The 15,179-nt window shown below is 34.2% G+C and overlaps 1 protein-coding gene across 2 annotated transcripts in view; it reads right to left on the bottom strand.

The window, feature by feature from the left end:
- Positions 1-15,179, bottom strand: part of ARHGAP24 (Rho GTPase activating protein 24) — a 754,850-nt gene that overhangs the window by 271,260 nt on the left and 468,411 nt on the right. The window lies entirely within an intron of this gene.

The raw sequence follows: 15,179 nt of genomic DNA, 5'->3' as shown, positions 1-15,179 counted from the left end.
AAAGTCTCATCTTGACAATATGTGTCCCATTAAAAATGAGATTAGGCATAGGCTTGAAAATGAGATCAAAGTGAAATAAATATTACTCAGCAAGTTTTACTAGAATAATATATATTGGTTGATTTTTTTCTTTGTAGCAATTTCACTCTTTTATTTAACACATGTTTACTAAATAATACTTAACATGTGCCAGGCCCTGTCCTAGGCACAGGAAATATAATAGTGAGAAAAGCCAGTGAAGCACATGCATTTCCATTTCTAAGAATTATTTGGGAAAGGCAGAAAATTGAAAAGGCATTGCATGTAAGTCTTGTTATGAACAGGAAACAGGATACTGTAGGCTTATGAAAGGTATGACATCATATCCACTCTGACCATGTAGAAATCTTCCCGTAACAATGAAGTTTGTGGTCTATCAAATCTATTCTGGATTCAGAGTGCCCAAGTTTAAAGGTTAAGTTAACTCACTCTAACACTTTTATCAATATGGCATCACACAAAATACTCCTCCCTGTTCCTCAGTTTCTTCATCCTTAAAATGGGATTAAAGCTGGGCACGGTGGCGATGCCTGTAATCCCAGTGGCTCAGGATGCTGAGGCAGGAGGATTGAGAGTTCAAAGCCAGCCTCATCCAAAGCAAGATGCTAAGCAACTCAGTGAGACTCTGTCTCTAAATAAAATACAAAATAGGGCTGAGGATTGGGCTCAGTAGTTGAGTATCCCCGAGTTCAACCCCTGCTACCAGAAAAAAAGAGGGGGGGATTAAAATAGAACCTACTTCATAACCTTATTGCGAGCTAATATGTGAGAAGTTTGAAGAAAAATGTCTGGTCTACAGCATCTATTCGTTTTTTAAAAAATCTTCCTATATCCAAGAAATCTCAATGATATTTGGAGCCCATCTTTTGCTAATCATCAAATAATGAAATGATTACAGAAAGGTTCATTTTCTATTTTCGAGCATTATTATCCAGTTGAGTAAACAGCCAGTTAAGCTACTTAGAAAATGTGAAGTTAGTTTTTACTATCATATTTTCAGGCTAGACTACCCCAAACAGGTAGACCACTAATTAACAATCATGATGATAAATAGCATAGCACTTGATGTTGACAATGATGATTGCTAATATTTCTTGACTATTACTTTGCTAAACATATTGCATGCTACTTATATCATCAATATGCCCATGACTCTGACACAGGTAATTCTCAATTAATAGATAAGGAAAATGAAGTTCCAGGAATACCAGGCAGAGACTCTGCCACAAGGGATTTCTAATGCATATTTGTTTGAAAAACAGAAAAAAGAAAGAAAGAATGAATGAATGAGTGCAAGCTGCTTTAAGGGTTTTATGTTATGTTTCAATTTTTAATAATTAGTTGTTATTAAAGCAGTTTGAGGTTTTATAAATAGTCATCAAGTATCTTCTTACCTTCAGAAATTAGATTTCTGATTGCGAGTGGAAAAGGCAAGAGAAGGGGAAGACTTGCAAACTGGCACTATTGTAGGTTCTACTTGAGTATTTCTGAGGTGCAAACTCTTTAGGGGAAAACTAACCTAAAAACATTGTTGCAAATTGCCTTATAGAAAAAAGTAGAATAATATTCATAAAGCTGAACAAACTGTATAAAATACAGTTTTCCTCAAATAATAAAACACATGAATGCAAGTAATATATGAACTATTATATATTAGAAATGCCAAGCATGGTAGCATGACACTATTTTATAAGTGCCAATGGAAACAAGTTCTTTCTAGAGATGTCTCATCTTGCTGTTTTATATTATCAAACTGCAGATCTAGCACTTGAGAAGTTTTGTCATTCTGGGCTCATTTTAATTTTAAAGCAGCATTTACATAATATTGCAAATATTCACACCCTGTGAGGCCAACATGACAGCATTAATTGTGATGGAGAAAAATGTATGCAGTGTTTTGATATAATTCATTTAAAAGCTTTTGATCATATTTCCAGATACAAGGCTACCTTACCCCTATGTGAACTTCCCCTCGAGACAAGACAAAAGAATATGAATTTTTTTCCAGTGCAGTCCTTCTACAGGAACATTCTCCCAGGAAGCTTGTACATTACCATTCTAGCTACTCTGGGGTCACTTTTATTTTTCAACATGTTTTGATTCATTGGAAAATAGAGAAGTTTCTTGTTGATGGCAGTGGGAGGGGAAAGATTATAAGTGAAGATAAAGGAAGATATTATGTTTCTGAAACCAAAATTCTAGAATCACACACCCAAAATTTGTAGACTCTTTCTTAATGCTTATGTAATATATGTCCTGCAAATCAGCCTGTGCCCAAAATGTTGTTCAACTTTCTTTCTTTTATTTGTTCTTTTTAGTTATATGTGACAGTAGAATATCTTTTGACATATCATACACACATGGAATATAACTTCCTATTCTTGTGGTTATGAACGATATGTAGTTACAATGATTGTGTATTTATGTATGAACAAAAGAAAGTTATGTCCAATTCATTCTACTGTCTTTCCTGTCCCTATCCTCCCTTTCTTCTCCCCATTCCCCCCTGTTTAATCTGGTGAACCTCCACACCCACTCCCCCATGTGAGTCAGCATCGGCATATCAGAGAGAACATTCTTAAGGTGCCCTAGGTCATTGTTCAAAGATTATAACTGAAAGGTGAATTAAGTCCAAAGTTCGACACAAAAACCATCCCCTAACAATTTCTACTTGGAGTTAGACCCCTTTTGTATGTTGAATCCTAACAGCTATGTCTCAGAAGAAATGCTGAAACATAAATAAATTGAGCAGCCTGGAAAAGTGAAGAGATGCAATTTGACCTGGGAGTTCAAGTTCCACTTCCTTACCAGATAATAGAAAGCTACACTGAGATTTATTGGTTCATCCACTTATCCATTTATTCACCAAACATATATCTACTATGTCATTATGTGTTGAGACTGCCAAAGCGCTTAGGAAAAAAATAAAATGTTAATACAGTTTATCTTTGGATAGTCAGATTATAGATGACTTTGATTTTGCTAAGTTTCTCTATTTGAGTTTTTTAAACAGTCACACATATTTCTGCTATACTAAGAAAAGGTTGATACAGAAGCCATTACCCAACAATTTCTACTTGGAGTGAAACCCCTTTTTGCATGTTGAATCCTAACAGCTATGTCACAGAAGGAATGCTGAAGCATATATAAATTGAGCAGCCTGGAAAATTGATATCTATATCTATATCTATATCTATCTATCTATGTATGTATATATATACATACATATATATGTGTGCATATATATATATACACACACACACACATACATATGCAATATGTATGTGTGTGTATATATTTTAAAGCATAAAGCAATAGGAGAAGCCAGGGCTATATGGGCACATGCTGGAACTCCAAACTTAGTTTTATACCTTGTGAAAGGCATGAGCAAAGACAATCCTAGAAAATTTTTTAGTAGGTTCAGTTGGCTGAATTGTGGGCACAGGACAATAGGAGGTCCTAATCCCTGGAAAAATTATTTCATTGGGGGAAAAGGATTACTATAGATGTGATAAGTAAAGGCAGCTGACAGGGAGATTATCCTGGATTATCTGAGTTTTTCTAAATCTAACCAAAAATGTCCTTAAATAGAGAACATGCCATTTGGTATGTTCATAGAGAAGAACACAATATGATCACAGAGGCAGAGAGAGATGGATGGAGCCACAAGCCAACAACTACTGGCAGTCACCAGAACCTGGAAGAGCTGAGGACAAGATATCTTCCCTGGAATCTGATGGGAGTCTGGCCCTGCTTACCGTACCTTTGCCTCCAGCACTGTAAATTTCTTTTGTTTTAAACCACAAGTTTGTAATTTGTTACAATAGCCAAAGAAAACTAATACTACCCAAAAAGATTTTGAAAGGAAACTTTCAATGATCCCCTAGAGAGGAGCCTGAAACAGATTTAAAAGGAGTTTCTGTGCAGTTTAAAAGGAGTCCCCTGTCAAGTGCTATTAAGTGGCACCTAACTTTTAATCATATTTAATCATAATCATATCATATTTGGTAAGAATCAACAGCCTACAAAGCATTTAGATGAGTGCAGCCAAAGAAAATCCCTCCTCACTCAGCCCTCTACTCTGAACAGAGGGAAAATGTCCTGTCAGTGGCACATTCTTCTCCTTGGGACCCCAGGGTAGAATACTGTGGCAAGGCCAGGAGTCTTTCTTTAGAGAGCTCTGAGAATCTATTGCTAAGCCTTCTTGACCTATTACTGGAACTTGTATTTAGCGTCCAATAATCTATGCCATCTTATAACTTTTATTATTTCCCAGGCAGGAAAAGAAATATCAATAGTACATAGGGTGGTACATGCCAAAAGTCTGAAACAAAGTCTATGAGAGTAGGAGAAAAAGAAAAAGAAAATAGGTTTTTGGAGTTTGTGTCTCCCTGTGAAATAAAATTGTGAAAAGCAAAGTGTCAGAACTATAAAAAATTTATTAGGGGAAAATCCAAGACCCTGAAGTTAAGGGTCTAAGAAGCCATTATCAATGGGCCAGAAAATTAATGATAAAATAACCCCATTTAAACCTTTCCTTTAATTAACAAATAAACCTCTGCTGTGTTTAAAAATTTAACTGGAAAGAATCTAGAATTCACTTTGGAAGAAATAGTATAATAGCTAATTCTAGAGTACCAAAATAAACAGAGATGCTGAATACAATGATCTTGCATTTTTTCACAACCAAGTAAAATCATTTTATAGTTAAGTTAATAACTCTCCATATGTTTGAAACTTAATTTAAAATTTAAACTAGGAGAAAAAACACTCAGCAAGAAGAAAGCAACTTTGGCCTTAATTATACTGCTGCTTTTGACACTGAACTTCCTTTTAGTAAGCTCCTTGTAAACTTGTAATAGAGTTTTATCCTGAAACTGTACTAATATGTTATCTATTTATAGATAAACTAAAAATGAAAACAATTTATGGAAAAAAATGTTGATATTTTTTTCTATGCAGATGATTTATTTTAAAATATTTTTTTCCTCCAGAATTTCTACTTGGCAACAATATTACTTTTTAAAAAATATAAAATGTTGGGCTGGGGATGTGGCTCAAGCGGTAGCGCGCTCGCCTGGCATGCGTGCGGCCAGGGTTCGATCCTCAGCACCACATACCAACAAAGATGTTGTGTCTGCCGAGAACTAAAAATAAATATTAAAAATTCTCTCTCTCTCTCTCTCCTCTCTCACTCTCTCTTTAAAAAAAATAAAAAAATAAAAAATATAAAATGTAATCTTTTTTTGTACAAGTTGTTCAGAGTTAATTTACTAGCAGTTTTAATGTTACAACTAGTGGTCTCTATATTATTCTCTATATATATGGGGGCATGAACTTGGGGACTGTAGACCTTTAGGGTATAAGAGCACAAGCATGATTTTTAAAAATTGTTTCATATCCAAGTTTCTTTGGAAGGAAATTGTGTATGTGCACATGAGAATATTATTTATTTTTCATTAATTTCAGCCTTCTTGGCAAGTAACTACTCTTTTTGCTTAGCAAAATTATGTCAAGGGAAAATATCAGTGACTAAATTTTGGATTCAATAGTTGAATATTTTTAATCTTGGAAGTTCTATTGATTTTATAGTTTCTTTCACACAATGTAATTCAATATATTTGTTTCTGGCTCCTGCTCCATGCTAGTCAAATGCCATTGATTTCTTTCCCTACCCTAAAAACATTGCTGTTACATCTAAGAAGCAAAGTGCCTCACTTCCAAATATTCATTTCCACCAGGCCCCCCTGAAGATCAACCAGAGACAATGAGACAATCTAATTCAAATCTGTCTGAACTTAACTATCATTAAAATTAATGTTACAGTCTGTTTTCTCTAATAAGTGGATGCTGATCCATAATGGGGGTATATGGGGAAAATGGAGGAATTTTGATGGGCAAAAAGGAAGGGGAGTGGGGAGGAGGTGGCAGGAAAGATGGTGGAATGAGATGTACATCATTACCCTAGGTACATGTATGACTGCACATATGTTGTAATGCTTCATTGTGTACAACCATAGAAATGTAAAGCTGTACTGCAATTGTGTACAATGAATCAAAATGTATTCTGCTGTCATATATACCTAATTAAAATTAAAAAATGAATATTACACACTCCACTTCTTAATACACTGAATAGGAAATCTTTTTTTTTTTTTTGCTGGTGTTTTGTGATGTTTTAGCATTCACTGACTTCCTAAACTAATGTTGCAATCAGAATGCAACTTTTTAATGAAGGAAGAAATGCAACAACCCATTCATACGTCAATAAACTTAAAAACATAAAGAAATTATTAGATAATGTAAAGTGCCATACAATTAGTTAAAATAGGTTGGTACATTTGAAAGTGCCTCACTGGCTACTTTAGAACTACTGGTCAAGGAAGTCCTCTTTGTGCAAGGGACGGTTTAGTTGAGTTCTAAATGCTGAGAAAATGGCATGCACATGAAGATGAAGAGAATGGCCATGTCTGAGGGAAAGGCTGTGGCAATCAGGTTCTGTTCTGTAAGAAGGGTAAGTGTTCAGATTTTATTCTAAATACATTGAAAAGCCTTTGAAAGGTTTTGAGCATAGTATCAAATAATCTGCATTTTTAAAAGAACACTCTGGCTATTGAATAGAAAATGGATATAATCTTTAAGAGGAATGAAAGTGGAAGCAGGAGCTCAGTAGAGATCAGCAGCCCTGAGGATGAAGACAAGTGAATTATACAGAACATGTTTTGGAGGTAAACAGGAGTTGACCAAGTGCTGGGTGTGGGGCTTAGAGAAAGTCAGGAAGCAAGAATAATCTTAGCATGTCTGAAGCCTGGAGCACTGGTGGTACCATGTAATTAATGTGAAGGAAGATTTAGAAGAGCAGGAGAAACAGGATTTGAGGGGAAACAAAGAAGTCAGCATGAGCCATATTCAGCTGGAAATGTCCACTCTACATACAGGGAAATGTCAAGTAGAAGCTGGCTAGATGAATATCAAGCTCCCGAGATAGATTCAGCATGGAAATCTAGTTTCAGTATCATCAGATTATAAATTGTAGGTAAAGCCATAAAATTAATTTGGGTATACAAGGGAGAATGGGTAAAGTAGGAGATGGCAGGAAGATCTCATGGCATATTGCATCTAGGGTAACTACAGCAGGGAGGGAGCCAGGAAGAAGACTAAGGGGGACTGGAGAAGTAGAAGGGGGAGGCACAGTGCTGTGAAGGCCATGATGGGAAAGTTACAGGAAATCGTCCTCTGTGTCAGTGTTGCCTCATGGCTAAGCGAGAGAACAACCGGAGCCTTGACAAGCACCCTGGGCCAACAGGGAGCCACTGGTGAACTTTGGCAAGAGCAATCTTAATGCAGTGTTAGAAAACCAAGTCCAGTTCCAGTGGGTTGCAGCAAGAATCTTCTATGAAGGGAAAGTGGAAACAGATACTGTAGATAACTCTTCCAAAGTTATAACATAGTAGGGGTGTGACAGATTAGTTGAAAACTAAAGAAAGACACAAGGACCAAGGAGTTCGCGTTTCCTTCTATTTGATTTGAGGACAGATGTCATGGAGTATATATATGTGCTGCTGAGACTGGCTTAGTAGAAGGGAGAAACAATAATGCCATGATTATTTACTGAGAAGTCTTTCACAATCCAGCTTTCAATGCTCATTCTGCTATTCACTTTTCATGCTCACGAAGTTTGATTTCTAAGCTCTTTTTTCCGTACTTTTGTCAATTCCTGCACTAATACTACATTTTATTAATTATGATATCTTCATATTAGGGGAAGCAAATTTTTTTGTTATGTTATTCCTCAGAAATATCCTACCTACTTGGAACCTTTTTACTTCCATATGAAGTTAGAACCTGCTTGTCAATACCTCCCTCCAAAATACCCTGTTGGGATATTTACCGGCACTGCATTAATTCCATAGATCGATTTTCCTTCCTACAATACTAAATCTCCTACAATATTAATAGAATCTTTATAGGGTTGACTTTCAACACCTAAGTATGCTATATCTTTCTACTAATTTATAATTTTAAAATGTCTTTCAACAAATAATTTCACGAAGTATATTTTTAAGTATATATATGCATAGGTACAAATTTATATTCATATATACATGATAAATATAATACATCTGTATTAGTATATATTTTGATATACTTCATATCTTTTGATGCTCTAAAAGAACATTTTAAAATATGCCTTTGAACTGTTTACTGCTAGTATATGAGAATGTATATTGATTTTATATTCAACAACCATTTTTAAATTCTTTCATTTGTAAAGCATTTTGTAGATACATATTTTTTTGTAAATAACAGTAGTTGTGTACATTCCTTTCCAATATTTAAAAATCTTCTCTCTTATATGCATCTATTGTGTGCTGATAAAGACTGATTAATAAGATGATAAGTTGAAGGGATGACAGCAAATGTTCTTAAGTCAGCCCTGGATTAAAGGGGATGCTTTCAAAGTGCCACAGTTAATTATGACAACGGCTAAAGGCTTAACATACTTTATTATTTTCAGGGGTTCCCTTCGATTCCTAGCTTGCTGAGAATTCTTTTGTTTTGATTTTAACATCATGAAGGCACATTACACTTTATTTGATGTTAGGGTCTGTAAATAAGTTAGGATGGCACCTGGCATTTTGCAGAGGGAGTGGTTTGTGAAGTAACGCCAGCGAACCATTAAGTGTGGAGATTCCTTATTGGTTAACTGCTGTATCTAGTTTATGTTAATTAAGATAAGCTGTGTATAATGTAATATACCCCTCCTGTCCTACAATAAACAGTTCCCACTCCTGCTGTAGTTACCCAAGTTGTTCGTCACCCCCTGGTTATTTTGCTGCAGCCGGACTGCGGCAATTTGAAATATCCTTTTTGTATCATGAAGATAATTGTATGATGTTTTCTCATGTAACCTGTTATCGTATTAATAATTCTTAAATCTTTTTATTGTTTTAATTTTAATTTTTATTGATTTAAAAAAAATAAATGATAGTAGAATGCATTAAAATTCTTATTACACATAGCTACCACAATTTTTCATATCTCTGTTTGTATATAAAGTATGTTGACACCCAATTCATGTCTTAATTCTTAAATCTTAACTGAAGAAGAACCAGCTCATTTCCCAAATACTAGTTGAAATCACCTTCCTGAGTTTGGATCAGGAGAATGCTGCAAAAAGTGATGCACTTCCAAACTTGGACACAGAACACCCTGTGCGTTGTCCCCATCTCTTCTCATGTGTATGGTTGATAAAAGGTATACTTGGATTGTGTACATATCTATGTGTATGTGTATTTCATTCTTCAGAAATATTTCTCCTACACATGCTTAGAGAACACTATAAATTATTGTGACCTATTTTGAGACTTTTAGGAACCATGTCATAATGAGTATGACTTGAATATTTTTGATGATGACAGTTCATTACTAGGAAAGGAGCACTGTATAGGGAATTTGAGCCCCTAAAATGTCATGGTCTCTAAAGACCTCAAGAATAGAGTCATATTTTGTTTTTCTATCCTCAATAGCTAAGAAGATACCAGGAATCTAGAGGCACAGATAAGAGTTCACTGAATGGAATGAATGAAGCCAGTTAAACTTTTGTTAAGTTTTATTATCTGTAAAATAAGGATAATTATAATTATAATACAGTACATACTTGAACTAATGCAGAAGATGATTTGGAGATAAAAGTTATTTAAGCAAATGGAATCTGTAAAACTACAAAGTACCATAGCAAAGATAATTTTATTTTGTTCTTTTAGTCTCTCAAAACTCATTTTGTCCATTAATAATAGATATTGAAAGTTAAAACTGGTTTTCTTAAGAGTTCCTTTTTATCAGAGGAATTCTAACATGACCTAAAAAAATCACTTGTTGCTTAATAGGAAGGAAATTCTAACAGCGTGTCCTTTGACTTCCTAACCTTTTGCCTCCTTTCCAACTTAAAGGCAAAATAATGTGAGTGAGCAGGAAAGTAAACAAAATGTGCCTTCATTAGGATTATTTTTCATCAAGGAAGACAGTAAAGTGGGTAGGACCATAGGCTTGAAGTACTGACAAACAGGGCTTAAATTCTAACTTCTATATCGTAGACATGACTTTAGGAAACTTAGTACAAACACCTGCACCTCTATTTCCCTACAAGTAAAATGGGCCTCCAAAAATATAAAGCCTTCCACAGAGGTTGGTTTTGACTTTTAAAAAATAATGCATGTGAGGGCTGGGGTTGTAGTTCAGTGGTACAGTGCTTGCCTAGCATGTGTGAGGCACTGGGTTCAATCCTCAGAACTATATAAACAAATAAAATTAAGTTATTGTGAAAAATAAAATAAAATTAAAAATGCATGTGAAACATTTATCACAGTACCTGATACTTAGTTAGGGATTAGTAAATAGCAGGCATTATTTATATAGTTTTTTCAAAGTCTAGTTAGGTAATTCACTGGGTATGGATGCTAGTTTTAGCACTGCATGAATATCATGCATTATAATTTCTATTTAAAATCTATTATTACCAGCTAGGTTGAAAGTGATGACAAATAAATATATATAATGTTACTCAAAGTAATAAATGCCAAAGAATGATTGATGCCTGAGCATGATACTATTGGATAAGCTTGTGAGTTTTCATGGTGTTCTTGAAGGGAGTTTTTCTTTAGCAAATTAGGAAATGAAAACCAGCAAGCATCTGATCTAAACTAGTTAAGAGTTCTGAACAATTTCTTCAGTTCACTCAGATCCTTATGCAACCTACTAACAACCAGCAGGTGGAGAATAGAAAAAAAGGAAGCCTATTATTTCATTTCCTTTCTACAAAAGCAATATAAAATTAATGAGCAATTTATTTCATAAATCAGATGCTTTGTGAGTACTCAGAAAGTGGGGTGCAGTAGTCACGCTGGTCTCCTTTTCATTCCAGGTTGAGATAATCAACTTTTATTCTTGTGCCAGAATTGTCAGTGACCTAATTTTTGGATGGGACAATAAACTGTCCATCTTCAATAGTAATGCTCATTATTTTTTTCCCCAAGAAATGGCTGGTGTTTTGCACAATGTCCCAGAAACTATTTTCAATGATTTTTATTTCTCATAAAAAACAGGGATCACTGCTTATTATTATGTATGAGTTCATACAGTACTTTCTAAAGATACAAAATTTGAATTTAATATCTAGTTGTAATTTATGATTACTATAATCATTAAAGTATTTAAAACCATCTATTTGGAATTTTTTGCTAGAGGTGATAGAAATGATAGTAAAATAGGTGATAGTTATATCCTCTTAAATAGTCAAAATACTAATTAGGAATCACAAAGAAGAGTTCCAAATTTCTCTGATAGGAAAAGTAGAAAAAAAACTATATTTTTGCATTATCTTTAACCCCAAACCACATTTTTTGATAAAACTATTTCCTTGTAGAGGTACATAGCAGTGATGTTAGTAAATAAATAAGTATAAAATACTATAAACTTGAAATAAGATGCTTATGAAATATTTCAAAAAATGCATATATTAAAAGAGCAAGGGTTTCCGTGAAATATTTTATGATTAATCTTCAATATATTTTTAAGCTATAGTAGTGATTTTTAGTCATAGAAAATTATTATTATTATTATTTTGAGGGCACTGGGGATTGAACTCAGGGGCATTCAACCACTGAGCCATATCCTCAGCTCTATTTTCTATTTTATTTAGAGATAGGGTCTCCCTGAGTTGTTTGGTACCTTGCTTTTGCTGAGGCTGGCATTGAACTTGGCGATCCTCCTGTCTCAGCCTCCTGAGCCACTGGGATTACAGGTGTGTGCTACCATGCCTAGCAGTATAGAAAACTATTGATTTAAAAATGGACTCTATATTACAGTACTTTATTATGACAGGTTAATTTTAGTATGCAAGATGAAATATTATGTTAGAAACTATTCTTAACCAAAAATGTATGTTAAGCAATTTTATTTAGTAAGCCAACAAAATGCATTTTATCAAATTATCTTTTGACTAAATCCAGTGATTCAATGCTTGCATTATTTGACATATTTGAGGAACATCAGGGAAAGAATTTCTCTAATGGAATTTTGAGAGTGACCTGTCCCCAACCCCCACCCCACCCCTGCACCCCAGTTGATTCTATCTACACATCACATACTCTGAAAGACCGAACATGCTTTAAATTTATTCACTTCATCCTCTTACACAAAGCCTTAATTCTGTCTTCATCCAGCTTCTGTCTGACATGCTAGTGAAAAGAAATTCACTACCTCTTGAGGAAGTCTCTTCCATAATGGCAGCCTCTGATCCTTGCCAAGTCCTACTCAAACCCAGCTGACATCTGGCTCTTGGGAATCTTTGTGTCTTTCCCCCAGAGCCATTCCCTGAGATTATCTTTTGACATTGTCTTTTGACATCTCTGAGGATAGCTACCATGCCCACACCAGTATTCCCCTCTTTATATTTGTTTTATCCACTAACTTGATAGCATCTGTTTTTAACCTACTTGAAAGATAAGATTTCCTTTTTGCCAGCTTCATTATTATGAACAATGACTCAAATCTCTCAGTCATAAACTTTTTAGGATCCATAGTTTCCTGTATTTTGTTTTGTTGTGTTGTTTCCTTTTTCTTCTCTACCTTGTCTTAGGCTGGCTTCTTTTTTTTATTCCTGCCCACATGCAACCTCAGCTTTCACATGAATCTCAGAGCTGGCCTTACTGGAAGCTTCCTTTTGATCTAAACTTCTGTTCACCTCTCTCCACCTACAGCCAACTTCACACACCTGGGGAGTCTTCTCCATCATTGTTTGGAACAATGCATGCACTTTTCAGAACTAAAAGTGGTCCTAAAAGATCACTTATGACAAGTTAAAATTTCAGTTTATCTTCTCACAGGATGGTAATGAAGCAGGAGGGATAGGATTACAGATGCTATAACATCCGTAGACAAATACAAAAGGCAAATCACATCAAAGTAAGAAGCTGTCTGCACATTCACAATGATAACTGAGCTGAATTGTTCAAAACTAAGCACAAATGATGCCGTAAATTGAACATGTATTTAATCTTTACAACCTATTTGTATATTGTGTGAACGACCTCAATTACAGTGTATCAAAACTTACAAACCTTTAGGGCAAACAAAATATTTATGTTTTTTAAAAATATTATATGTAATAATTACTTGATAATTTTTGAAAAAAAGGAATAGGAACTAAGTTTTTATTGTCTTGAAAATATACTTTAATATATAATTTAAATTCTACATAATACTAATATACACTAAGTGATATAGAAAGAGTTCTGTTAAAATACATTTAGGAAAATATTCTATAAAATAAATATTGATAAATTATTAAAGTATTCATTTATGTGGTAATAGAAAAAGCTGAAATAATCATTTGAAGGTACATACTATTCCAACTTTAAGAAATTGCATCTGTGTAAATATAAAATGCATTTGTTTCTTTTAACCAAGAAAAGGAGAGAAAACGTTTTAAAAAACTTGTTTCACTTCTCCGTTTTATTCTGCCTTTTTACCAAAACATAGCAGAGTATACTTCTCTTTTTAAGTTCCTCTTCAACCTTTGTCTTCTCTAGTACTCAGATATGATTGAGTTAGAAGGATAACATTTTATTACATATCAGTGTATTATTTTATACATATATCTGTTACAACCAAAGAGAAATCAGAAGAGAAACACATTTGCAGGCTGATGAGAATGGAGTCAAGTTGACAGCCCTTCAGAAGGAGAAATACATTCTATGGGACTGAGGGACTTTTGGCTAATCTTCTTTAGACTGAGAAACTGGATCCAAATCTCTGTTATTTTGTTCATTCAGGCAAGACATGAAGGAAGTGTGATCTGACCACACTGCAGATGGTTTGGATGCTCAGTATTCAAAAGAGAATTTTATTAACTCAATTTCCCATATGTTTTTGTTCAGCTGAAGCTTCCATTATATTATACAAATGCATATGGTACACATGTCTATATGTATCTCAATGTCACTTGCTCTATAGTTTGTGTTATAGTTGACTGGGATCCCTAACATCTGTCAGGACCACCCAAGAAATTCTCAATCTTAAAAAGAGCAAAATTGAAACCAACCGAATTCTGAACAGACAAGCTTTGAAATAGAAGGACAGACTTAATTTTATGACAGTTGTTTCAAATTCTTGATTTATTCATGTTGTTTACTTTACTATAGGATGCAACCAAGAAAAGAATACAGCATTTTAGGAAAAACAAGCAAACAAAACAACAACACATTGCTAGTGGCTATTAGGCAATGAATACAATGGTTTGATAATGTGGTCATAAATATAAAAAAGTGTTTTAAGTCTAGTGTGGAAACAGCCAGAAGGAATAAAGTAACTAATAAAGGCAGAGATAAGAGAAAGTAGTTACATGTTTTTAGCTTCTCTTTCCATAAAATGGTTTTTAAAATATACTGTAATTCTAGTGACAGAAAAATAAAGAACCTTATTCACTTTATTTATTTCTTATAATGAAACATTTTTCTTCCTCAGGATCAACTTAATTATTTCCAAGGGGGAAACCCTTCAAGGAATAAATATTATAAACTATATGTGCACAAAATATAAACATTTATAATCATCAAAAAGGAATTTTTGTGTTTTGCCTACTAGTACAAATATTACAGAAAACAAATGCTCATACCAGGTATATCTCAAAAACAATTAGAACTGATTCTTAACTTTCCAAAGTAGTATCTTAAAATTAGCACATGTGCAAGGTCTACTTCACATAAAATTCAAGGTAATAGAAATTTGTTTTAACAGAATCAGTATAAATTCACATTTTCAGCTCAGATTTCTATCCATGATTGGTTATTCATATGTATTTACTCCATCTTCTCCTGCATGTTTAGTAGACCTGGTAAATTGAATATGATCAGAACCGAGCTCCTTATCTTACCTCTCCACTCATCATCACCACCAATTCCTGTTCTCCCTCTAATCTTGTCTTATTTCTGTTGATGAAATCCTGTCCTTCAGAGTGTTCTGCCAAAATATCTTGAAATTAACCTTGACTTTGCTTTTGTAACACTCACACCCAGTGCAAGATCAATGTCTGCTGGCTCCATCTTCAAAACAGATCCACAATTAACTACCTCTTATTA

The sequence above is a fragment of the Spermophilus citellus genome (assembly GCF_964194105.1).
Source record: "Spermophilus citellus genome assembly, chromosome: 8".
NCBI classification, from domain to species: domain Eukaryota; kingdom Metazoa; phylum Chordata; class Mammalia; order Rodentia; family Sciuridae; genus Spermophilus; species Spermophilus citellus.
Note: the sequence above shows the minus strand (reverse complement) of the source record. Positions and strands in the feature narration are given on the sequence as shown.